This window comes from Chiloscyllium plagiosum, unplaced genomic scaffold, assembly GCF_037043375.1.
Source record: "Chiloscyllium plagiosum isolate Xiang-an unplaced genomic scaffold, Cpla_swu_hap1 HiC_scaffold_27, whole genome shotgun sequence".
Lineage (NCBI taxonomy): Eukaryota > Metazoa > Chordata > Chondrichthyes > Orectolobiformes > Hemiscylliidae > Chiloscyllium > Chiloscyllium plagiosum.
This window is the reverse complement of record NW_028270165.1, coordinates 38,226,321-38,250,927: the sequence shown is the minus strand read 5'-3', so window position 1 is coordinate 38,250,927 and position 24,607 is coordinate 38,226,321. Positions and strand designations below refer to the sequence as shown.

The 24,607-nt window shown below is 46.6% G+C and overlaps 1 protein-coding gene and 1 long non-coding RNA gene across 2 annotated transcripts in view; one reads left to right on the top strand and one right to left on the bottom strand.

Moving 5' to 3' along the window:
- The window catches only part of LOC148143655 (uncharacterized), a 28,375-nt gene extending 12,287 nt beyond the window's left edge, over nucleotides 1-16,088 (bottom strand). The window contains exon 1 of the mRNA XM_087974419.1: nucleotides 15,969-16,088. The gene's annotated coding sequence lies outside the window, so the exon portion shown is untranslated. The remainder of the gene's footprint in view (nucleotides 1-15,968) is intronic.
- Nucleotides 16,089-16,370: 282 nt separating this feature from the next.
- Nucleotides 16,371-23,048, top strand: LOC148143654 (uncharacterized). The gene is made up of 3 exons (XR_015751299.1): nucleotides 16,371-16,420; nucleotides 16,599-16,814; nucleotides 22,736-23,048. It is a non-coding gene; the product is annotated as an uncharacterized LOC148143654 (long non-coding RNA).
- Nucleotides 23,049-24,607: the final 1,559 nt, after the last annotated feature.

Here is a 24,607-nt window from a genome sequence, read left to right as displayed (position 1 = left end):
TGAGGAATAACCAGACACATCAAGGTATTAACACAGACACCAGAGAGAAACTGAACAGAAGAGACGTGGCAAACCTTAGTAGAAAGCCAGAGTCATTAAGATATACCGCACAGTAACAAACCTTTTGGTCCAATTCGTCTATGCTGACCAGATATTGTAAATCAATTTAGTCCCATTTGCCAGCACTTGGCCCATATCCCTTGGCCAATCCACCCTACCTTGCACATCCCTGGACACTATGTATAAGTTAGCATGGCTAACCCACACAAATCTGCACCTCCTTGGGCACGATGGGTACTTTAACACGGCCAATCTACCCTCACCTGCACATCCCTGGGCGCTATGCATAATTTAGCATGATCAATCCACCCTAACCTGGGCAAAGTTAAAAATCGCACAAACCCGGGTTATAGTCCAACAGGTTTATTTGGAAGGACCAGCGTTCGGAGCACTGCTCCATCATCAGGTGGTTGTGGAGAATAAGACCATATGGCACAAAATTTATGGAAAGACATTTGTGGCCTGCCACTGAAATGATATATTGAAAAAATCCGGATTGTTAAGTCTTTCATCTTTTAGAATGGATTGCAGGTATCATTAATATGTAAATCCCAGAACTTCCTGTCAGGCACCCTCTCAAGATAACACAAGGCTTTACAACAAAAGGTGGCATCTCAGCTCAGACAATGCATTAAAGGTATGAGGTCAGAGTTTGCCTGTATCTCAGTCTTGAGTCAGACTGTTTCTATTTCCAAAGCAGGAATTTATAAAATATTATCTGGATTGACTGCCTGCATGAACTGCCGAGTCTCATCCACCAGCTGAAATGACTGGATAAGGAGGGCTTGATCCCCACAGTGCAATGAATTCCCACTTTCCACCAAAATCCCAAATGTCCACGCTCACTCAGTTGCTCTCTCACAAATCAAATATTTCATTGTAACTTCTTCTGCTCCCAGTAAGGGCAAAAAAATCTTTGAAAGTTGCTCTGAAAGTCCAGTCTTCACAACCACACTTCTGCTTTCACCGAAGACAATTAGTCATACAGCACGGAAACAGACCCTTTGGTCAAACTGTCTGTGCCAAACAGATATCCGAAATTAATCTAGTCCCATTTGCCAGCATATGGCTCTTATGGTTCTAAACCATTCCTATTCATGTACCCAACTAGATGCATTTTAAAGATAATTGTACCAGCCTCACCACTTCCTCTGGCAGCTCGTTCCATATGTGCACAACCCTCTGCATGAAAAAGTTGCCCCTCAGGGCCCTTTTAAATCATTCCCTCTCACCTCAAACATATGCCCTCTAGTTTTGGACTCTCCTACCTTGGGGAAAAGACCTTGGATATTCACCCTATCCATGCCAGTTATAAACCTCTATATGGCTGCCCCATAGCCTCCGATTCTCCAGGGTACTTCAAACCCTCCAAGTCTAGCAACATCCTCGCAAATCTTTTCCGACCCCTCTCAAAGTTTCACAAGTTCTTTCCGAAAGCAGGGAGACCAGCACTGGATGCACTATTCCAAAAGTCGCCTTACCAATGTACAGCCACAACATGATCTCCCAATGCCTATACTCAATACGCTGACCAATAAAGGAAAGCATACCAAACACCACCACCACTATCCTGTCTACCTGCGACTCCACTTTCAAGGAGCTATGAACCTGCACGCCAAGGTCTCTTTGTTCTGCAACACTCCCCTTCACTGTGCCAGTCCTGCCTGGATTGCTTGACCAAAATGCAAAACCTCACATTTCTCTAAATTAAACTCCATCTGCCATTCCTTGGCCTGTTGGACCATCCGATCAATTCTAATTTATAGTGAATTCTGCTTCCTCTCTTATTCTCTCAAAGCTGAAAATCTCCATCCCACACACTCTCCCTCCCTTCTCACTTTGTAGAACCTCATCCCTGCTGTATCTCATCCTGAAGGGTCTGGTTCATGCTGTTTAACAGGCCAACACTCAGGGGAGATCTAATTGAAACATACAGAATACTGAACGGCCTGGACAGAGTGGATGTTGGGAAGATCTTTCCATTGGGAGGAGAGACTAGGGCTCGAGGCACAGTCTTAGAGTAAAGGGAAGACCCTTTACATTGGTGATAAGGAGAAACATCTTCAGCCAGAGAGTAATGACTCTAAGGAATTAACTGCCACAGAAGGCTGTGGAGGCCAGGTCACTGAGGATATTTAAGACTGAGATTGATAGGTTCTTGAGTATCAAGGGGATCGAGGGTTACGGAGAAAAAGCAGGAGAACGTGGATAAGAAACTTAACAGCCACGATTGAATGGTATGAGCAAACCCAATGGGCTGAATGGCCTAATTGCTGTTGCTATATCTGATGGTCTCTTGCTGTCCTGGACACAAACTGCATGAATCCAAGTAAGATTCTGTTAATCCATTTTTTAAGATTAGAATCAGTCTAACCGTTGTGATACAGACAGCCTCAAACAGGGAAACTCACACCTTCAATACGTTATCTGGGACAACATGACACCAATTGGGAATGTAACTTTTAAAAAGGTTTTGCTATTTACATATGAAAGAACTGAAACCAACATGGTTATTCTAAAAGAGGAGAGACTTCACAAATAACCCAGGTCTTTTTCAATATATAATTTCAGTTACACCCCACTGTAAACTTTTGCTATAAATTCAGTGTCTTACAATCTTATTCTTCACAACCACCCGATGAAGGAGCAGCAGTCTGAAAGCTAGTGCTTCCAAATAAACCTGTTGGACCATAATCCTGTGTTTTTGATTTTTAACTTTGGACACAGAGCGTGAGAATTGGGAGCAGGAGTTGGTCATTTGGTCTTTGGAGCCTGAACCAGCATTGAACAGACCATAACTGGATATGAATCTTCCTACATCTCGATGGAAAGGCTGTGACTTTCTTCACTGGAGCACAGGAGGTTGAGAAGTGACCTTATAGAGGTTTATAAAATCATGAGAAGTATACATGAGGTGAATGGCAGGTGTCATTTCCCTCAGGTGGGGGTTTCAGAATTTGGCAGCAAATTTGAGAGGAGAGAGGTTTTGAAAAGACTTGAGGCAGCTTTTTTTTTTAAATACAGTAGTTCATGTGTGGAGTGAATGTCCAGAGGAAGTGATGTTACTTTCAAAAGACATTTGGTTAATTACATGAATAGGAAAGTTTCGGAGGGATATGGGCCAAACACTGGCAGGTGGGACTAGATTAGTTTGTGAATATATTCAACGTGGACTAGTTGACTGAATGGTCTGTTTCTTTGCTGTATGACTCTGTAACTGTTCTGTACTTGTCTGAAAAACATTTTCTTGCTTTCTCCCATAAACATCCACTTCATTGTTGCTCAAAACTCAGATGAACTCAGCCTTGAATATATTCAATGACCCCCTAACTGCAGGAAGGCATCCACAATTCTGAACACAATTCCTCTTGTTAATATACCACTTGCTTTGCTGATTGCTTGCTGCACCTGTCTAACAACTGGCAGTGACTGGTGTAGAAAGACACTGAACCCCCTTTCTATATCCACATATCATTCCTTATTCCCTTGTGCCTGAAACATCGACTGTCCTGCCCCTCAGATGCTGTCTGACCTGCTGTGCTTTTCCAGCGCCACACTTACTGACTCTAATCACCAATATCTGCAGATCTCACTTTCTCCACATCTCAGCATATCACCATTTAAATAATACACTTCCTTTCTGCTCTTTTTCACAACTTCATATTGTTGTACTCTTTTTCTCATGTTTTCCAATTGTGGTCTTCTCTACATTGGGGAGACTGAGCATAAACTTGGGAACGGTTTGCTGAGCATCGCAGGCGGGTCCACAGTCACTGCCCACTTTAATTCCCCTTCCCACTCCCTTTCTGAAAAGACTATCTTAGGCTTTCTCCATTACCACAATGAACCAAATAGTAAATTGGAGGAACAACACCACGTCTTCCGCCTGGGCAGCCTATAGCCTAGAGGACTCAACATAGAGTTCTCCAGTCTCAAATAACCTCACTTCCCATTCCCCCCCCCCCCCCCCCCATGACTCCCTTCTCAGCTCCTCCCCCTCATTTCCACTCATCACTGTCACGAACCAGATTTATTCCTCCCATTCACCAACCAGGTCAGACCTTTCACCTATCCCCAATTCACCACCCTGCCCCAAGGACACTCTTTATCTGCACCCATCCCCAATCCTGAAGAAGGGTTACCCCTGAAACGTCGACTTCTCCACCTCCTGATGCTACCTGGCTTGTTCTTCCAGCCTCCTGCCTGTCTATTTTGCCAATTGCGACACAGACGTGGAACAACGTTTCCAGAGTCTGTCCACCCCGATTCACTCCCGTTCCTTTCAGTTGCTGCAAGTCAACAACTGAAGCCCTGAATGAAAATAAAGAAATGGAAAAGGTGGTGAGAAAACAGAGTGCCGTACTTACAGATGTTGGACAGAGGAAGGAGATTGCAGTCTGGGGTGAAGCTCAATCTTCATTCAAAGAAACAGTAGCAGCAGCTTCAGAAACTCAGGGTCCAACTTCCGCATTCAGACAATGGGGTGGCTCTGATTGGCAGGAGGACTAGACTCCTTCCGGTCCTCCTGTACTTCCTATTGGTCAATCAAAAGAAGATCGCGCGCCTTTTTGTGCGAACTGCGATGTTCATACCCAGTATTTTGCTGACACCCGTCGAGCATTCGCATGGCGTTGCTGACACCGGCAAACATGCGCTGTATGCTCTATCGGGATGCTGGTGTTACTGACAGATTTTAAGTGTCCAAATGCCAATAGAAAAAAAAAGGGGTCGAGCCACAATATGTTTTCCCCGTAGTTCGACATTTTATTGCTTTTGCATTTTGTCTCGCTGCTCAACCTTTGTATGTCCTTTACCCTTGTTGAGAGAGTCTCCCCGTGAGCTGACTGTGGGCAGCGCTTTAACCAGTTACACAGACTGAAGAAACATTACACTATTCGCAGGAGGGAGTGACTGTACACGTTTCCTGAGTGTGATCACACTTTCAATTGTTCATCGGAAACACAGAGCCAAAAGGACACCAGAACTGCGGAGAAGTTGTGGAAATGTGGGGACTGAGGGAAGGGATTCCATTCCCTGTGGGCACTGGAGATTCATCAGCTCAGTCGCAGTGCGGAGAGGCCGTTCTTCAAAATATTATTACAACATTATTTCCCATTGACAAAAACACATTCACGCTGCCTGATTACCTCGAACTCATACAAGTGCCCTCTCATAATATCTTTGATAATAGCTTTGAACATTTTCCCCATTACATATGTTAAGTTAAATGATCTGCAGTTTCCTGTTCTCTGTCTCCCTTTTTGAAGAAAGGATTTTTCCAATCTAAAGAAACCATCCCTGAAACTAATGAGGTTTGGAAAATTAAAACCAATACATTAACTGTTACGGGGAGAATGCGGGTAAGTAGAGTTGAAACGCCCATCAGCCATGATTGAATGGCGGAGTGGACTCGATGGGCCGAATGGCCTTCCTTCCACTCCTATGTCTTATGGTCTTATTTCACTCGCTAATTTCTCTTTAAGAGTCTAGGATGAATTCCTTCAAATACCCAGGACTTATCAGCTCGTAGTTCCAACAGTTTACTCAGTACTAATTCCTTGGTGATTGTAATTTTCTTCAGTTCCTCCCTCCCTTTCAATTCTTGATTTACAACTAGTTCCAGGGTGTTATTTGTATCCTCTCTAGTGAAGTCAGATTCAAACTCTTTTGAATTCATGTGCCATCTCTTTATCCTCCGTTACTGAATCCCCAGACTCATTTTGTTAACTTTTTTCAGAAAAGCTGACGAAACTTTCCAACCTGTTTTTATAATTCTTTTAGCTAACTTTCTAACCCTAATTGCCGTGCTACTGCCTGCATTATTTCTGATATTTTGCCACAGCTCTCAACTCTAGCATCAACCTGTCTGCGTATTCTATTGAACTGACCTTGATTAAGTGTTGCAAAACACACAAGGGCAAATCTTTCCTCTCCAGAAAGTCTTAGTACTTAACATGATAAAATTCACTTTGAAATATTGTTCATCCAAATTTTACCAAGCACATACTACAGATTCAACATTCCACAATGACACCCAGTTTTGTTATGATCTTTAATTCTGAAGAGAAATTTGAATACCCAGTGAGTAACTGGAAGAACTCTTCATTAAGTTTTCACATTTTTAAACAAATAAAAATTACCAATTAATTGGAGTCTTGATAGTTTATTCACTTTCTGGGAATAGTCCAAGGAATGCAACATCTCTCTAGGATTCACTTGAATCCTTCTCAGGATTCCAAGTATTCCTGGTAATTGTATGTGGGAAAAGATCTGCCACCCTGGCAACCCACAATAGGCCCACAAAAGCAAAATTGGCCAAACTGTACCAAAACACCCAGAATATCTTAGCAGGGACCAAGCAGGCTGACAAGCGAAACTAGACAGCACTTGCAGACAAGGGAATACCTGTACACCTCAAGCACCCACTAACAATGACAGAGTACCACAGCTATCCCAAAGCCCTGAGGGCAGTTTCACAACCCAGCAATACCAAAACCACACAAAGGAAAGGTCAGACAGAGAGGCACCAGCAAGAGCATTGCTCCCAGGACAGGACAATGGAAGCACCTCACCGCTTCAGAGCAGACATTAGCACATACCTGCGAAGAGGAATGGAAGCTCCTGATCCATCGATACTGTCAGAATGTTGCTTTGTGTGGAGAATTAGGATATTCCTCTGATAACTGTTTTCCGATTAGCATCATTGTAACTAGATTACTCCATTTCCAGCAGCAACATTTCACTGCCACCCAGAGATTTGGATATGAGGTTGCTTTACTATCCAAAGCCATCCTGTCCCTACAACGTGCCCCTGCCCTGAACCCCACCACCCTGCTCCCACTCACTCTGACCACTATTACGGATGAACACAACTGTTTAGACCTTGTCCAGCAGGTCGTTGCCCCATGCCCTGACCTCTCTGAAACACCTCTAGACAACTCTGACCTCATATTCTATACATATGGCTCATCCTTCAGGCCCTCAGACCACTGCACACTGGCAGGATGTGCCCTCTGCACTCCTTTCACAGTTCTAGAGTCAGCTGCACTGCCAAATGGCACATCTGCACAAGCTGCAGAGCTGTTTGCACTCACTAGGGCTGGTGTCATTGCTAAAGGACACACAGCAAACATTTATCCTGACTCCAGATATGCCTTCGGAGTCATCCACGATTTTGGCACATTCTGGAAACAGAGAGGCTTCATCACGTCAGCAGGGAGGCCACTACAACACGCTACGCTGATTTCTAATCTCCTGGAAGCAGCCCTGTTACCCTCAGCCTTAGCAATTATCAAATGCCGTGCCCATACCTCTGCCACTGACCCGGTCACCCTCGGGAATGCCTCAGCTGACACAGCAGCCCGGAAGTTGCACTGCACCCCACCATCTACATCCTGCAGGCTCCCAGAATAGCAAAGGCCCCAGTATTCCCTGACCCCATAGATGCTGTGCAAGCTACCCAAGAAACTGCTCCACAGCAGGAAAAGGTCAGTTGGGCCTGCATTGGGGCCACACAATCTCCTTCCCTCAACCTGCTAATACACCCTGATGACCACATCTTTTGCCCAAGTGCCCACCGACACACACTGGCCCTAGCAGCCCACAGCATTGGCCATACAGGCAAGAGGGGCATGATACACACTGTAATGCAGTCCTGGTATGCACCAGGATTCACTGCCACTGACCAAGTCCTGCTGTCACAGTGCCTCATCTGCCTACAGAACAATGCAGGGAAGCCAGTTGCCAAGTACCTGCCAGTTCCTGAGGGGTCTTTCAGCCTCTTACAGATTGACTTCACACACATGCCCCAAAAACAGGGTTACAAGTACATCCTGGTCATCAGAGATATGTTCTCCAAATGGGTGGAAGCATTTCCCTTAAGAAAGGATGATGCATGTATGGTAGTAAAATGTCTTCTAAAGGATGTCACCCCAGATCTGGAGTTCCGAGTACCATAGAGACGGAGAGGGGGACTCACTCACGGCTTAGCTTGTGACCAGCATTAGCGAGGCACTAGGGATACCACAGCGACACCCCATCCCCAACCAACGCGTCGTCAGGCATGGTCGAGCGGATGAATGGCATCCTGAAGACCACACTGACTAAAACCACCCAGAAAACAGGACTGACCTGGTCAGACGCCTTGCCACTTGCCCTCTATGCTACACATGCGGAGCCAAACTGAACAGCTGTGCTCACCCCTTTTCAAGTACTTATGGGGCAGCCTATGCCCACTGCCACCAGACCCCTGACACTCACCACAGACACAGCCCTGCTTCTGACACAAGAGGCCCCACTAGGGTATATCCAGGCCCTTAGCAGGAGCATTAGTGCTCACACAACCAGGTCAGGGCTGCATTGCCCACACCCCAATCATTGCCCATTCATCTGTTCTGACCTGGGGACTATGTCATGATAAAATAACTAGAAAAAGATTCTCTCTCCCCTCGGTGGAAAGGCCTGTACCTGATCCTGATGACAACCCGGACTGCTGTGAAACCGGAAGGATGGCCCGAATGGACACATACCACCCGCTGCAAGAGGGCTCCACAACCTCTGAACAGGGACCACACAGAGGAAGGCACCACTCCGACCACCGAGGATGGATCCAGCTGCTCGCGGCAGCCATCACCATCTGATCTGTCTGACCATCACACTGTGGCTTGCTGGTAAACAGGGCCAAGGGGCAGCACATTTCATAACCCACTGTGATTTGCAGGCCAACACCTTCCTCAAAATGGCCCATGGGTATGCCCAGCGATATAATCAGACCCGCTGCTGGGTCTGCACTCGGTCCCTGTCCACTCTCACGGGGGGCATTTCCTTAGCCTCAATCCCCTTAAATATCTCTGACATGGCGGAATGGTGCCTGGAACCAGACAGGTCCCCTGAAGTTACCACACTCAAAATACCACCAGCAATGACCAAATATGGGGGCAACAGCCCAGCCCACTGGAGGTCTGAGGGTTACCACCTGGAAAAATATAAAGGGTGGTTTTACCTGGCCTACAACCTCTCCCATGAGCCCCCAGCCCTGACCATTGCTGACACTAACACACACGGCCACCTGCAGGTTCCATCTGTTTGAAACACACACAGCCATCTGGATGGGAGGCTGACTGGAGCCGGTGCACTGACTCCCTGCTCCTAACTCCCGCAGCACGCCGATCCGCTGCAGAAGGCAGCATTTTAAACCGACAGGTCCTCAACAGGATCACCCAGAATACCACCTTCCTCACCAGCTGGACAGGGACCCAGACACTCCATCTCCAGACCGACAATGGCACCTATTTTATCTGTGGCTACAAAGCGTACACCTGGCTGCTATTGTCCTGGACTGGGAGCTACAATGTTGGGTATGCGGTACCATTCATTTATCACTCCCAGTCCCCTCCCCTCCCAAAGCCCATGCCACGCAGCAGACGAGCCCTCGCTGCCATTGAAGCAGCTCTCTACCTGATGTCACCCCACTCCAAAACCTTACAGTTACAGGTAGAAGCCCACGAACTCGCTGTCACAGTACAGGAGGTGGCAAACTCCACAGGGGACGCATTCGCCCAGCTGAATGTGGAGGCTGTTGCCATCTGTACTGTGACTCTGCAGAACAGGATGGCCCTGGACTACCTACTCACTGTGAAAGAGGGCACGCGCAGAGCCTGACTGCAGGGACTGATAGCCCTCATCACTATCATTGCCAGGCTTAGAGTGCTAGCCATGGCTGTCCGACTGTGCTGTTCACGCCTATGTACAATTCTGTTACCCTCTGTCCCCCTTACCGCTCAGCTAGCATAGATCCACTGGGAGAACATCCCTGCCCCTAAAATAGCCTCTCCTGGACCAGACTCGGACACTGAGAGCTACCTGTCTGATACAGAGACTCCCACCTGACAATCCCCCTGGCTCCGGCTACATTGCCCCTTCTCGTCCCTCCCCTAAGCAAAACAAAAAGAAAAGGGGGGGCGAAAGTTGTGGAAAAAGATCTGCCACTCTGCCAACCCAGAATAGGCCCACAAAAGCAAAATTGGCCAAATTGTACCGAAAACACCCAGAATGCCCATTCAGGCTCGCAAGCCAAACCAGACAGCACACACCGTCAAAGGAGTACACTTCAACCTCACTAACAATGACAGAGCACCACAGGTATCTCAAAGCCCCAAGGGCAGTTTCACAACCCAGCAATACCAAAGCCACACAAAGAGCAGGTCAGACAGAGAGGCACCAGCAAGGACTTGCTTCCAGAACAAGAAATGGAAGCACCTCACCGCTTCAGAGGAGAAGTTAACACCTACCTGTGAAGAGGAATGGAACCATCGATAGTTAGGATGTTACACTGTGAAGGAACAGGACATTCATCTGATAACTGTTTTCCAATTAGCATCCTTGTAACTAGATTACTCCATTTCCAGATACATTGTATATTCCCCATTTCTTAATCAGCCTTATTGTACAGCATTATTATAAAAACTGGTCTCATCCGCAGCTCTTAGAAGAGAAATTCTGATCTACCTGTACAGACTGTCAGTTCTGTGTCAGCCTAGTCAGTTTCTCTTCCAGTGACATTGCTTGTAATAAAGTGTTTGTCAATTTCACTTTGAACCACGCTTTGTGATCTCTAACTTATTGGGCAAATTTCTCCGACATGCTATAACAGGGCGACCAGAACTGTACTCAGTACTCTGACAGTGGTCTTACCAACATGATGTCCCAACTCCTATACACAACGCTGTGAACAATGAAGGCAAGTGTAATGAACGCCTCTTAACCACCCTGTCTGCCAATGATGCAACTTTCATAGAACAATGTACCTGAAACCCACCATGTCTCTGTTCTCCAACGCAACCCAGGGCCCTATCATTAACTATACAAATCCTGCCCTTCCTTGTTTTAGCAAAATGCAACCCCTCGCTTTTATCCATACCTCTCTCATACACATGCTCTCTCTAAGACACTCACACCCTCTCACAGGCTTCTCCTCCATCACACTCACGCTTCAAGCATGCACACACGCAAACAGACACACGCACTCTCATGCACACACACACTCTCTCATGCATGCACAGGTCTATGGGGTGAATTTGCATTTGCAGATATATTCAATTTTGATCAAAAAGCACACAACCTGCAGGCAGTTGATACATGTAATATTTGTAAATTCCTACTTTGGAAATAGAACCAGTCTGATTCAAGATTGGGATACAGGCAGACTCAAACCTCACACATTTCATTATTGTCTGAACTGAGATGAAACCTATTTATATAAAACCTTACGTCATCTCGAGAATCTGACTTCAAAGACTTTCTGGGATTTACACATTAATGAACTAAAACTTGCAACCTATTCTAAAAGACAAAAGACTTCACAACAATCTAGGTTTGTTCAATATATCCGATCAGTTACACTATACTGTGATCTTTTGCTATAAATTCTGTCTTATGATCCTGCTCCGCAGCTTCCTGATGAAGGAGCAACGCTCCGAAAGCTAGTGGTTCCAAATAAACCACTATAACCTGATGTGTGATTTTTTAACTTGATCCAACCCAGTCCATCTCTGGCTCCTCCACATCATTTCTCGTGAAGGCAGCCCACCCCTCCCGGTGCTGCCAGTAAACTTTACAATGTTGATGAAACGATGCAGTACCTGGACTCCTTAAAAACTTACAATTTCTAATGATACGAGCTACTCATTCACTGCTCCATCTGATACACGACATTAGAAACTTGGTGCAGGAGGCTGGAAGAAATGAGCAACTTTAAAACAAAAAACCATCTGGAGCTCAAAGCTTTCAATGAGAGTCTGAGCCCAGCAGAAAGTTCAGGTAATCTTTATCAAGACCCAACTTTACTACAGCTTCAGATTCCCCCAGCAAAAAGGTGTAGAAGAAGTAGCTTATTTTTTTAAAAACAGCTCAAGGTCAAAGAGTACACAGTCTCCCCACCCCCCACTTTCTTTACTATTAGTCAGCACCAAGTTGTCCCTTTGTAATTGGATCCTTGGTACAGCCTTAACCCGTAGGAAGTATTGCCTCACTCAGCAATTTCAACCCAGACCCTGTATCCAAGTGAGTTTCTCCCTGTTCATTTCTGCAGGTGGGGGAGTCAACCACACTGCTCTCGGTCTGGAGTCACATGTAGGCCACCCGGGTAAAGGATGCAGCTGGGACAACTGAGTGAATCCTTTCCCACACGGCAGTTTCCTTTCCTAAAAAGGGCATGAGTGATTCAGATGGGGGATCTCATGCCCCCGCCCCCAAAAATGGTTTCATCGTTAGATTCCGAACTCCAGACTTCTGACCGAATTCCAATTCCGCCATCTGCCACGACGGGATTCAAACCCAGGGGTCCAGTCGATAATGGGATTCTGCCATTGCTCCTTCAATCCCCCTGCCATGGAATGTGAACTCGCTGGTGCCTCTGCAGGTGGGAAGAGCGGGTGAATCCCTTCCCACACTGAGAGCAGCTGAAGGGTCTCTCCTCAGTGTGGACCCGCTGGTGCTTCAGTCTGTCGGATGAATTGCTGAAGGCTTTCCCGCACTCGGGGCAGGTGAAGGGCCTCTCCCTGGTGTGGACCCGCCGGTGGGTCAGCAAGGTGGAGGCATGGGTAAAGCCCTTCCCGCATTTGGGGCAGCTGAAGGGCCTCTCTCCCGTGTGGCCCCGCTGATGCCTCAGCAGGGCTGAGGAATTGCTGAAGGCCTTCCTGCACTCGGTGCAAAGGAACGGCCTCTCCCTGGTGTGGACCTGCCGGTGGGTCAGCAGACTGGAGGCCTGGGTAAAGCCCTTCCTGCATTTGGGGCAGCTGAAGGGCCTCTCCCCCGTGTGGACTCGTTGGTGCTTCAGCAGGTCAGAGGAATTGCTGAAGGCCTTACCACACTCTGTGCAGGGGAACGGCCTCTCCCCGGTGTGAGTGCGCCGATGATTCTCCAGGGCAGACGGGAAATGGAAACTTTTCCCACAGTCACCGCACTTACATGGTTTCTCTACGGAGAGGGATCGCTCAGGTTTTTCCATGGCCAAAACTACCCACAAAAATGTGTAGAGCCCCTCCCTGCCGTGAATTCCTCTTTCCAGGCTGTATAACTATTTCTGGCTCCACACTCAGTGCACTGCAACAGTACAGTCTCTCATCCAGTCCCACTGATTCTGAAAACATACAGAAACAGGAACCAAAAATCTTTGCTCCTTCTCACAGAATCACAGTCGAAAATTGTTGCGTTCCCAATGGATTGAGTGACTGTCAGACATTGACATCAAAGTGAGGACTGCAGACACTGGACACTTAGTGTCGAAAAGTGCGGCGCTGGAAAAGCGCAGCAGGTCAGGCAGCATCCGAGGAGCAGGAGAGTTGATGTTTCAAGCATAAGCCCTTCATCTGTTGATTTTGAAACTTCCAAATTCAGATCTTCAAATAATCTGTAAAAAGAGATTACAAAAATCATCACTGTCAGTGCAGGGTAGAAATTCAGAACAAGCAACTCTACTTTCTGCAGAACGTTCTTTTCTTTTGTTACTCCACAAAATTGAAAGCATCATCCCACTCTCTCTCTTCTCTCCCCCTCTGTTCTCACTCTGTGCTAATTCCCCTGAAGGTGCTGATTCAGGATCTTACAGGGGCAGAAAAGCAAAAATGTCAAAACTGACATCTCTCTGAATTTTGGATAACTCCACCTGAAAGTTAATATCTTTCCCAACATTGGAATACTGCTGAGACTGAACAGGTCCGATTTTGGGAAACAAATACTGTGTCAATTCAGGGTGAACCTGCAATGCAGCTTCTTGACGAACAATGAGACACGAAATGGTTAACATCCCCAGGAAGGGGGAGAAAAAGAGACATCAAGGTATTGACACCGACACCAGAGAGAAAGTTAACATGCCGATCAGGTATCCAGAAACAATCTAGGCCCGTTTGCCAGCACTTGGCCCATTTTCATTTAACCCCTTCCTGTTCATATACCCATCCAGATACCTTTTAAATGTTGTGATTGCACCAGCCTCCACCATTTCCTCTGGCAGCTCATTCCTTACACACACCGCCCTCTGAATGAAAAAGTTGCCCCTTACGTCCCTTTTAAACCTTCCCTTCCCCACCCCACCTGCCCACCCTGAACCTATTACCCTTATATTCTGGAGTATCCCATCTCAAGGAAAAGACCTTGACTATTTACCCCATCCATGCCTCTCATGATTTTATCAACTTCAGCCTCCAGCGCGCAAGGGGAAACAGCCTCAGTCTGCTTGGCATCTCCCTATCACTCAAACCCTCCAACCCTGGCAACATCCTTGTAAATCTTTTCTGAACCCTTTCAAGTTTCACAACATCTTCTGATAGGAGGGAGACTAGAACTGTACACAACATTCCAAAAGTGGCTATGGTTCTGCTGAACAATAGCAATTTAATTCCAAAATATTAATTTCTTCATGAGAAGGGAATAATTGGCAATGTAGCTGTAAGAGGCCTCTTGCGGAAGAATGAAGAACTGAGTGAGAGAACTTTCCATTAAAATGGAGAGGAACAGAGGTGATTCTGTGACTGGGGACTTAAATCTAAAGCAAGGAAATTACAATGGCAGAGGCACAAACTTGCCACAACAAATGAGGGAACATTATTGAAAGAAATGACAAACATTTAAAGAGCACCTGGAGGAACTGCAACAGTTGTCCATTCCTGTCTGTAAAAATAAAACACAGAAGGTGACACAGCCACGGCTAACAAGGGACATGATGGATAGGACGAGATCCAAAGGAGTGGCGCACAAATTGGCTGAAAATAAAGTAGCACATCTGAAGACTGGAAGCAGTTCAGGTTTCAACAAAAGGATTGGTCAAAAGGGGAAAATGGGGAATGTGAAGAGGAAAAAAATTAGAGAAAACAATAACAATGAGAACAGGCAAAGTTCTCATGTGGAACAAAGAGATGGCAGACCAATTAACCACATATGTTGCTTCTATCATAAAACACAGGTAACATCCCATGCTAGGGTTGAGGGATTTGAGCTATACGGAGAAGTTAAACATGCTGGCGGTTTTCCGTGGAGAGTCGGACGCTGAGGGGTGACCTTATAAAGGTTTTAAAATGATGAGGTGCACGGATAGAATAAATAGACCAAGTCTTCTCCCTGGGGTGGAGTAGTTGATAACTCTAGAACATAGGTTTAGGGTGAGAGGGGAAAGATTTAAAGGAGATGTAAGCGGCATTTTTTTCATGCAGAGAGTGGTAAGTGTATGGAATGAGCTGCTGGAGGAAGTGGAGGAGGCTAGTGCAATTGCATCATTTAAAAGGCATCTGGATGGGTATATGAATAGGAAGGTTTCGGAGGGATATGGGCTGGGTGCTGGCTCAAGTTATCCCTCCTCCTGCATTGAATTTCAAATCCATCTTCATCACGTCTTTCCTCCACTCTTGGCATTCTCTTTTCTCCTGTCTACAAACTGAAAATAACATCAACACATCAATGCTCTCCTGGTCACTGCAGTCTTGGAAGTACCCGGTTTCTGTTCCAGCTCCACAAATGATCAGATTCATTCACCTCAAATTCAGAGTCTGCCTTCGTGTCATTCTAGATGTCTCTCTCTCTCCCACTCCCTTTTCCTGTTTTAAGGCCACACAGACCAAGCTCAGGGCCAGGTCTCTCAGAGTGAAATGAGGAAATTCTAGTTGAATGACACCAACTGTCACTTCTCTCCCGGAAATGACAGCTGATGGTGCCCTCACCAAGATGGCCGCCCGCGCTCCCCGCCCCAAGTCAACACGCGCCTTATCCTTACAAAGATGGCGCCCTGTTACCCGGGCAACACGAGAGCTCCTTCGGTGGTGAAGTGGGCCTGGGGAGGTTTTATTCACGGCCTCAGGCCTCCCCCTAGGAGTTTATAAACTCCCCAGTCTCCCTCCTCCCGCGGGTCCCAATCCTACCCTGTCTCACTGTCTCCTCTCCCCGGGGGCAGGAGCCAGGTCTTGGCGCTCGGGCCTGGCCACCTCCCCGGGATGTTCCTGAAACCTGGTCCTGTTCTGAAGGAGGATCCCCAGACCCGAAACACCTCCTCACATTCCTCCCGACACGAGCTGCCGGACCTGCTCAGCTTTTCCAGCGGCTCCTGTTCTTGTTCCTTCAGCCTCCGGCGCCATTCCTCTCCCACGCTCAGTAACTTTGCCTCGCCGCACGCATGCGCACTGCCAGGGGCCCATAGAGAGGTTTCTCGATCGCATGGGATCGTGGGAATTGAAGGCGCCATTAATGTCATGAAATCCAGTATCCCATATGCCTTCTTAACTGTCCTATTCACGTGTTAATGAAGAAGGACTCATGCGCGAAACGTCGATTCTCCTGCTCCTTCGATGCTGCCTGACCTGCTGCACTTTTCCAGGTGTAAATTATTCATCGATTTTAGATTTATACATTGAGTGGAACACTACAAGTGTTTAACTCTAAACTCTAGTTCCAATTCAGTGTCAGTATAATCACTTTTTATCTGCTCTAAAATAAGCACCGAATCAATGCACTCCATCTGACCCTTCTTAACGTTGATTTTCTTTCGTTTGCAGATTCCAACACTCTGTTTCAATAATTTATTAAAATCTACTTCTGGTACATGGGCGTCACTGGCTGGCCAGCATTTGGTTCTCCTTGAGAATGTGGTGGTGAGCTGCCTTCTTGAACCGTTGCAGTCCACATCCTGTACGGTGACCCACAACGTCTTGAGGGAAGGAATTCCAGGATTTGGACCAGTGACACGGAAGGAACATTTCCAAGTGAAGATGGTGAGTGGCTTGGAGGGGTACTTGCAAGAGGTTGTGTTCCCATGTATCTGTTTTCCTGGTCCTTCTAGATGGAAGTGGTTGTTAGTTTGAAAGGCAATTTGTAAGGTGCTTTGGTAAATTTTTGCAGTGCATCTTGTAGATACTACACACTACTGCTTCTGAACAGTGGATATGGTACCAATCAAGCAGGCAACATTGACCTGGATGATATGAAGCGTTTCAAATACAGTTGAAGCTGCAACCCCATCCAAGCTAGTGGGGAGTATTCCATTACACTGCTGACTTGTGGCTTGTAGAATTGGAACAGGGTTTGGAGAGTCAGGAGGTGAGTTACTCACTACAGTATTTCTGGCCTCTGACCTGCTCTTGGAGCCACTGTGTATATATGGTTCATCTAGTTGAGTTTCTGTTCAATGGTTAACCCCAAGGATGTTGATCGTGGGGTATTTAGTGACAGTAACACTGTTGATATCACAGGTCAGTGGTCAAATTATCTCTTTTGGGGATGAGTCATTCTGTGACATTTGCATGGCATTCATGTTACTTGCCACTCATCAGCCCATTGGATATGGTTAAGATCTTGAAGCATTTCAAACTGAACTGCTTCAGTTTGTGAGGAGTTGTTTATAGTGCTGAACATCTGCAATTATTGCGACATCTCCACTTCTGAACTTATGATGGAGGAAGGTCATTGATGAAGATGGTTTGGCCTATGAACTCCTGCAGAGTTGTCCTGAAGTCGAGATGACTGACCTCCACAAATCATAGCCATCTTTCCATGTGCTAGGTATGACTTAACAATTAAGACATATAAAACTAATTGAAGGAATAGGTATGAGACAACCCTCTTCAGGGTGTCTCCAGTGCAGGTTTTTCTGTTCTCGAAACAATCTGATAAATGTTGACATTCATCAACCTTTTGATCTTGGCAGTTTCCTTTCTCTCCAACATTTGTTTCACGTTAGCAAGTTGAATTCTTCTGCATTTTTCAGGAAAATGTTTTACAGAAGGTAACATTCTTAATATCTGTGTAATATTCCATGGGAAAACTGTCTATAGTCCACCAGTTGGAGAAAATGTCTCTGAAAAGGTTTGTCAAATGCCCTGCTTCCACAAGACCCAGTGTTCCCAAAGTTGAAGTACTTTTAACAGCCCCTTTATATTTTCAAGAATTCCCATGATAGGAGACATGTGCCACTTGTACCCACCACAAATCTCCTGAAACTGGGTGCGCTACAAAAGTCCAGCAGGAAGATTATCAGTAAAATGGTCTGGTTTCAATCACAGAGTTATAGACATCTAGAGACACACTGCACGGAAACAGATCCTTTGGTTCAACTCATCCATGCTGACCAGATGTCCCAAGCTGACCCAGTCCCAAGTTCCAGCCTTTGGCCCATATCCCTCCCAGATGCCTTTTAAATATTGTAATTGTACCCAGCTCCACCACTTCCCTGGCAGCTTGTTCCACACACACACACACACACCACCCTCTGCATAAAAAAATTGTCCTTGAGGTCACTTATTCCCTTCTTGCTACCACAGCACCTCCTCTCTGTTCCCCACCACCCTCAGCATCCCCTGTCCATCCACAGCGCCTCCTGTCCATTCCCACCCTGCTACCCACAGTGGCCCATGTCCATTTCCCTCTCCCCACCCTCTGCCCACCCATCCATCCTCTCTCTCTCCCCTCACCCTCCATTGTCCATCTCTCTGTTCCCTGTCTATTCTCTCTCTCCACCAATTCTCTGCTGCCCATTCTTCCACTGCCCCCACCCTCTCCTTGCCACTCATTCGCTTTCTCCACCCACCCTCTTTCCCCGTCCATTCTCTGACTCTCCTCACATTCCGCACCCCACACCATTCTCTCTTCTGCCCCCCCCCCCACAACACTCTACCCCCCCCCCCCCAACACTCTATCCCCCACATTCTCCCTCTCAGACCCTTCCCCCCATTCTCTGGGTCCCCCATGCTCAGCCCCGCAGGCCTTTCTCTGCCCCCAAGTCCTTCTCCTCTCCCTCACCCTCTGCTCCCCCGTCCATTCTCTTTCTCTGTTCTTCACAGCTCCACTCAGCCCCGTCCATTCTCATCCCCACCTCGTCCAGCCCCACCTCATCCTAGTTTCTAACCTCCAGCAACTCGACTTGTCCGGACTTGTCCGACCTGCCCAGCTCCTTTTCCACCTATCCACTCCACCCTCTCTTCCCTGACCTATCACCTTCATCTCCTTCTCCACTGACCTATTGTACTCTATGCTACTCTCTCCCCACCCCCACCCTCCTCTAGCTTATCTCTCCATGCTTCAGGCTCTCTGCCTTTATTCCTGATGAAGGGCTTTTGCCCGAAACGTCGATTTTGCCTGTCCTCGGATGCTGCCTGAATTGCTGTGCTCATCCAGAACCACTGATCCAGAACCCATCCATTCTCTCTCTCGTCTCCCCAGCCACCGTCCATTCTCTTTCTGTTCTCTCTAGCCCCCATCAATGAGAGGAGGGAATCTGGTTGGTGGTTGGGAGGAGGAGGAGCTAGAAAGATAGGGAGCTTATTTGAAATTGAGTTCCCCAATGTTGAGTCCTCCCAACTCTACGCAGCCCGGGCGGAAGATGGGATGTTGTTCCTCCAATTTGCAGTTTGATTCATTGTGGTAAGGGAGGAGGCCAAAGATGGTTATGTCAGAAAGGGAGTGGGAAGGGGAATTAAAATGGCTGGTGACTGAGAGGTCCAGTGAGCCGATGCGGGCCCAGGTACGATGCTCGGTGAACTGTTCCCCAAGTCTCCCCGATGTGGAGAAGTCCACAATTGGAAAACACATGGCAAATGCAGTACCACAATGTAAAATTATAGCCTCTGCTGTGAAAAAAAAATCAGAAAGGAGATGTATTGTTTAAATGGTGATGTATTGGGATGTGGAGCAAGTGAGGACTGCAGATGCTGGTGATCAGAGTCGAAAAGTGTGGCACTGGAAAAGCACAGCAGGTCAGGCAGCATTCAAGGAGTAGGAGAGTTGACGTTTTGGGCATGAGCCCTTCATCAGGAATGATGTGTGAATGTACAAAGGGGGCTCAGCGTCATTCCACACCAGTCAGTACCAGTTGTCAGATGGGTGCAGCAAGCAATCAGCAAGGCAAGTGCTATGTTAACAAGATGAATTGAGTTCAGAAGTGGGGATTTCTTCCTGCAGTTAGGGGGTCATTGAATGTATTCAAGGCTGAGTTTGTCTGATTTTTGAACAACAAAGAAGTGGATGTTTATGGGGGAAGGCAAGGAAATGGTTTTAGAACAGTTTCAGTCCAACTAGTCCATGCTGACGATGTTCTCAAACTAAATTAGTCCCAGCTGCCTGTGTTTGGCCCATATCCCTCCAAACATTTCCTATTCATGTACTTGCCAAATTTCTTTGTCCAAATTTCATGTACCTGCATCCTTCCTCTGGACATTTATTCCCCACACAAACCACGCTCTGTGCCCCTCATGTCTTTTTAAAATCTTTCTCCACTCACCGTCAAATTTTGCTCCCTAATCTTGAAACCACCCTAGAGAAAGAAGACCCACCGTTCACCTCATCTATATCCTTCATGATTTTATAAACCTCTATAAGGTCACCTCGCAGCCTGCTGTGCTCCAGTGAAAAAGTCCCAGCCTATCCACTTCGATGTAGTTAGATTCATATCCAGTTATGATCTGTTCAATGCTGGTGCAGGCTCGAAAGACCAAATGGCTGACTTCTGTTCCCAGTTCTCTTACTGTGTCCAGGACAGCAAGAGACTATAAGACATAGGAGCTGAAAGTAGGCCATTCAGCCCATCAAGTCTGCTTATACCATTCAATTGTGACTCATAGGTTTCTCAATCCCATTCTCTTGCTTTCTCTCCATAACCCTCGATCCCCTTGGTACTCAAGAACATATGGCTCAGTCTAAAATGTACTCAGTGACCTAGCCTCTGCAACCTTCTGTGGCAATGAATTCCATAGATTCACCACTATCTGGCTGAAGTGTTTTATGTTTATCTATGTTCTAAAAGGCCTTCTCTTTACTCTGAGGCTGTGCCCTCGGGTCCGAGTCTCTCCTACCCACAGAAACATCTTCCCAAAGTCCACTATGTCCAGGCCATTCAGTATTCTGTGTGTTTCAATTAGATCTCTCCTGAGTGTGGGCCTGTTAGTCAGCATGAAGCAGACCCTTCAGGATGAGGTACAACATGGATTAGGTTCGGCAAATGGAAAGAGAGTATGTGGGATGGAGATTTTCAGCTTCTAGGGAATAAGAGAGGAAAGAGAGTTCATTATAAATTAGAATTGTTCAGGTGGGCCAAGGAGTGGCAGATGGAGTTTTATTTAGAAAAATGAGAGGTGTTGCATTTTGCAGCTGTATAAGACATTGTTTAGGCCACTTTTGGAATACTGTGTTCAGTTCTGGTCTCCCTGCTATAGCAAAGAGGTTGTGAAACTTTGGAAGTGGTTGGAGAATATTTACAAGGCTGTTGCCATGCTTGTGACCTACAGTGAGAGGCTGAAGAGGCCAGGGATATTTTCCTTGGAGAATTGGAGGCTATGGGGGTGATCTTATAGATGTTTATGAGGGGCATGGATAGGGTAAATACCCAAGCACTTTTTCCCAGGGTAGGGGAGTCCAAAACTAGAGGGCATATGTTTGAGGTGAGAGGGGAATGATTTAAAAGGGACGTGACCGGCAAGGTTTTCATGCAGAAGATGATGCATGTGTGTAACAAACTACCAGATAATGACAACATTTAAAAGGCATCTGGATAGGTACATGAATAGGAAGGATTTAGAGGGATATGGGCCAAATGCGACTGGGTTAATTTAGGATATTTGGTTGGCATGACAAGCTGGGCCGAAGGGTCTGTTTCCATGCTTTATAACTCTAATCAGCTTTGTTGAAAGCAGAAGAGTCAGAGCACTTTCAGAGCAGCTTTCAAAGATGTTTTGCCCTTACTGGGAGCAATAGACAATAGGTGCAGGAGTAGGCCATTCTGCCCTTCAAGCCTGCACCACCATTCAATATGATCATGGCTGATCATCCTTAATCAGTATCCTGTTCCTGCCTTATCTCCATAACCCTTGATTCCACTATCCTTGAGAGCTCTATCCAACTCTTTCTTAAATGAATCCAGAGACTGGGCCTCCACTGCCCTCTGGGACAGAGCATTCCACACAGCCACCACTCTCTGGGTGAAGACTTTTCTCCTCATCTCTGTCCTAAATGGTCTAACCCGTATTTTTAAGCTGTGTCCTCTGGTTCGGCACTCACCCATCAGCGGAAACATGTTTCCTGCTGGAGGTCAGAAAAGATCTGGAGGCCAAGGTTGGAGGATTTGAGCTATATTGAGAGGCTGAAAAGTCTGGGGCTGTTTTCCCTGGAGCGTTGGAGGCTGAGGGGTGACCTTATAGGGGATTATAAAATCGTGAAGGGCATGGGTAGGGTAGAAATTTTGGGTCACAGACTTTAACCTCATACTTTCAATGCATTATCTGAGCTGAGATGGCACCTATTGTTAAAGCTATCTTGAGAATGTAACTTTTAAAAAGTTCTGGGATTTACATATGAAGAAACCAAAACTAATTCATCTTTTGAAAAGATGAAAGATTTAAGCTAAATTTGTTCAATATTACATTCCAGAACAATAGTCTTGTGTGACTCCAGGCAGCTGGCCAATGACAGACGAGCTGTTTGGAGCATGGGATATCAGTACCTGTCACCGTAGCTCCTATTGGCTCCTTTAGGAAGTCCTCCATATACACTTAGGGCTATCTGGCTGCATGAGGATTTTCAGGTTTGTGTCCTGGATTAATATGTGATCATCAGGCATCTGGCAATCTGCAAGAATTGCCACCAATGTTATGTTTCTTTAACTGTACTGACCGTGATCACTTATTTTGCAATTTGTTTTTTTTTGCAGGAAGACATATGGAAAGAAATCTGAAAGCAAATGATACATCGACTTTTGACATAACCACTTGATTCATTGGGACTAGAATATCAGCACCCATACCAATCGAGAAGAAATGTTTGTTTTTGTCTGCGTGAGAGATTTTGGATACTGGTGTGGCAGGAAGAACATTGAGACACAGATACGCAAGTGAGGAAGATTCAGGGCACTGACTGTGAAAGGCACTTTAATGATTTACTCAGCTTGGGGGATCAAAACCACACCACCAGAGACTGTTCACCTGCTGTGTGTGCAGGAAGGATTTGTCAATTCTTCCACCTTACTAACGCACCAGCAGGTCCATACTGGGGAGAGACCATTCACCTGCCCGGAGTGTGGGAATGGATTCAGTCAGATGTGCAACCCTGTGGACACGCCAGCAAATCCACACCAGGAAGAGGCCATTCACCTACTGTCAGTGCAAGAAGGGCTTCACCAGTTCCTCCCACCTGCAGAGGCACCAGTGTATTCATGTGCCATCGCAGGGCAATTGAAGGAGTGACAGCTGAATGCCATTATCAACTGGACGATCAACCCAGTTCTGGGGACTCATGGGTTCGAATTCTACCACGGCAGATGGCGGAATTGGAATTCGGTCAGAAGTCTTGAGTTCAGAATTGGTAGGGGGAAAAGACATCTGATTCACTCATATCCTTTTTAGGGAAGGAAATTGCCGTTGTGGGAAAGGATTCACTTGGTTGTCCTAGCTGCATTCTTTACCCAGTCTGGCCTACATGTAGCAGTATGGTTGACTCTTGACTGTCCCTCCTCCCCCCGGGGAGAAATTTACTTGAATGACGGCACGGTGGCTCAGTAGTTAGCACTGCTGCTTCACAGCACCAAAGTTCCAGGTTCGATTCCAGGCTCTGGTGACTGTCAGTGTGGAATTTGCATGTTGTCCGTGTCTGCGTGGGTTTCCTCAGAGTGCTCCGGTTTCCTCCCACAGTACAAAAATGTGCAGGTCAGGTGAATAGTCCATGTTAAATTGCCCATAGTGTTAGGTGTATTAGTCAGAGAGAAATGGGTCTGGGGGGGGTTACTCTTCGGAGGGTTGGTGTGGATTGGTTGGGCTGAAGGGCCAGTTTCTACACTGTAGGGAATCTAATCTAATCTAATCTAATCATATCCGAACCTAACCATATCCCTCTAAACCCTTCCTATTCATATACCCATCCAGATTCCTATTAAACATTGTAAATGCACCAGCCTCCACCACTTCGTCTGGCAGTTCATTCCGTACACACACCACCCTCTGTGCGAAAAGTTGCTTCTTCGGACCATTTTAAATCTTTCTTCCCCTCACCTTAAACCGATGCCCTCCAGTTTACAACTTCATCTGCCCTGGCCCTGGTGAAAAGGCTTACAAAGGTTGAGCAGCCAGACAAAATGCAAAAAGAATACAACGTCGAGCTACAGGGAAAAATAAAATTGTGGCTCCAGCCGTTTTTTCTCCTTTTGGCCTTTAGATCCTTTACATCTGTCAGTCACAGTAGTCACCAAAGCGCACACTGCGCATGCTCCGAGGTGTCAGCGAGGAAGGCGCATGCTCACCGGTGTCAGCAAAGTAGTACGCATGCTCCTCGAAGTCCGAAGAACGGCACGCGACTTCCTTTTGATGGACCAATGGTAAAGCCTGGAGGACCGGATGGAGATTGGTCCTCCTGCCAGTTAGAGCGCCCCTATTGTCTGAATGCAGAAGGAGGACCATAAACTTCTGTAGCTGCTGTGAAGATTGAGCTTCAGCCCAGACTGTAACTTGCTTCTTCTGTCCAACATCTGTGAGTACAGCACTCTCTTTTCTCACCCCCTTTTCCATTTAGTTTTCATTTTGGTGTTCAATTA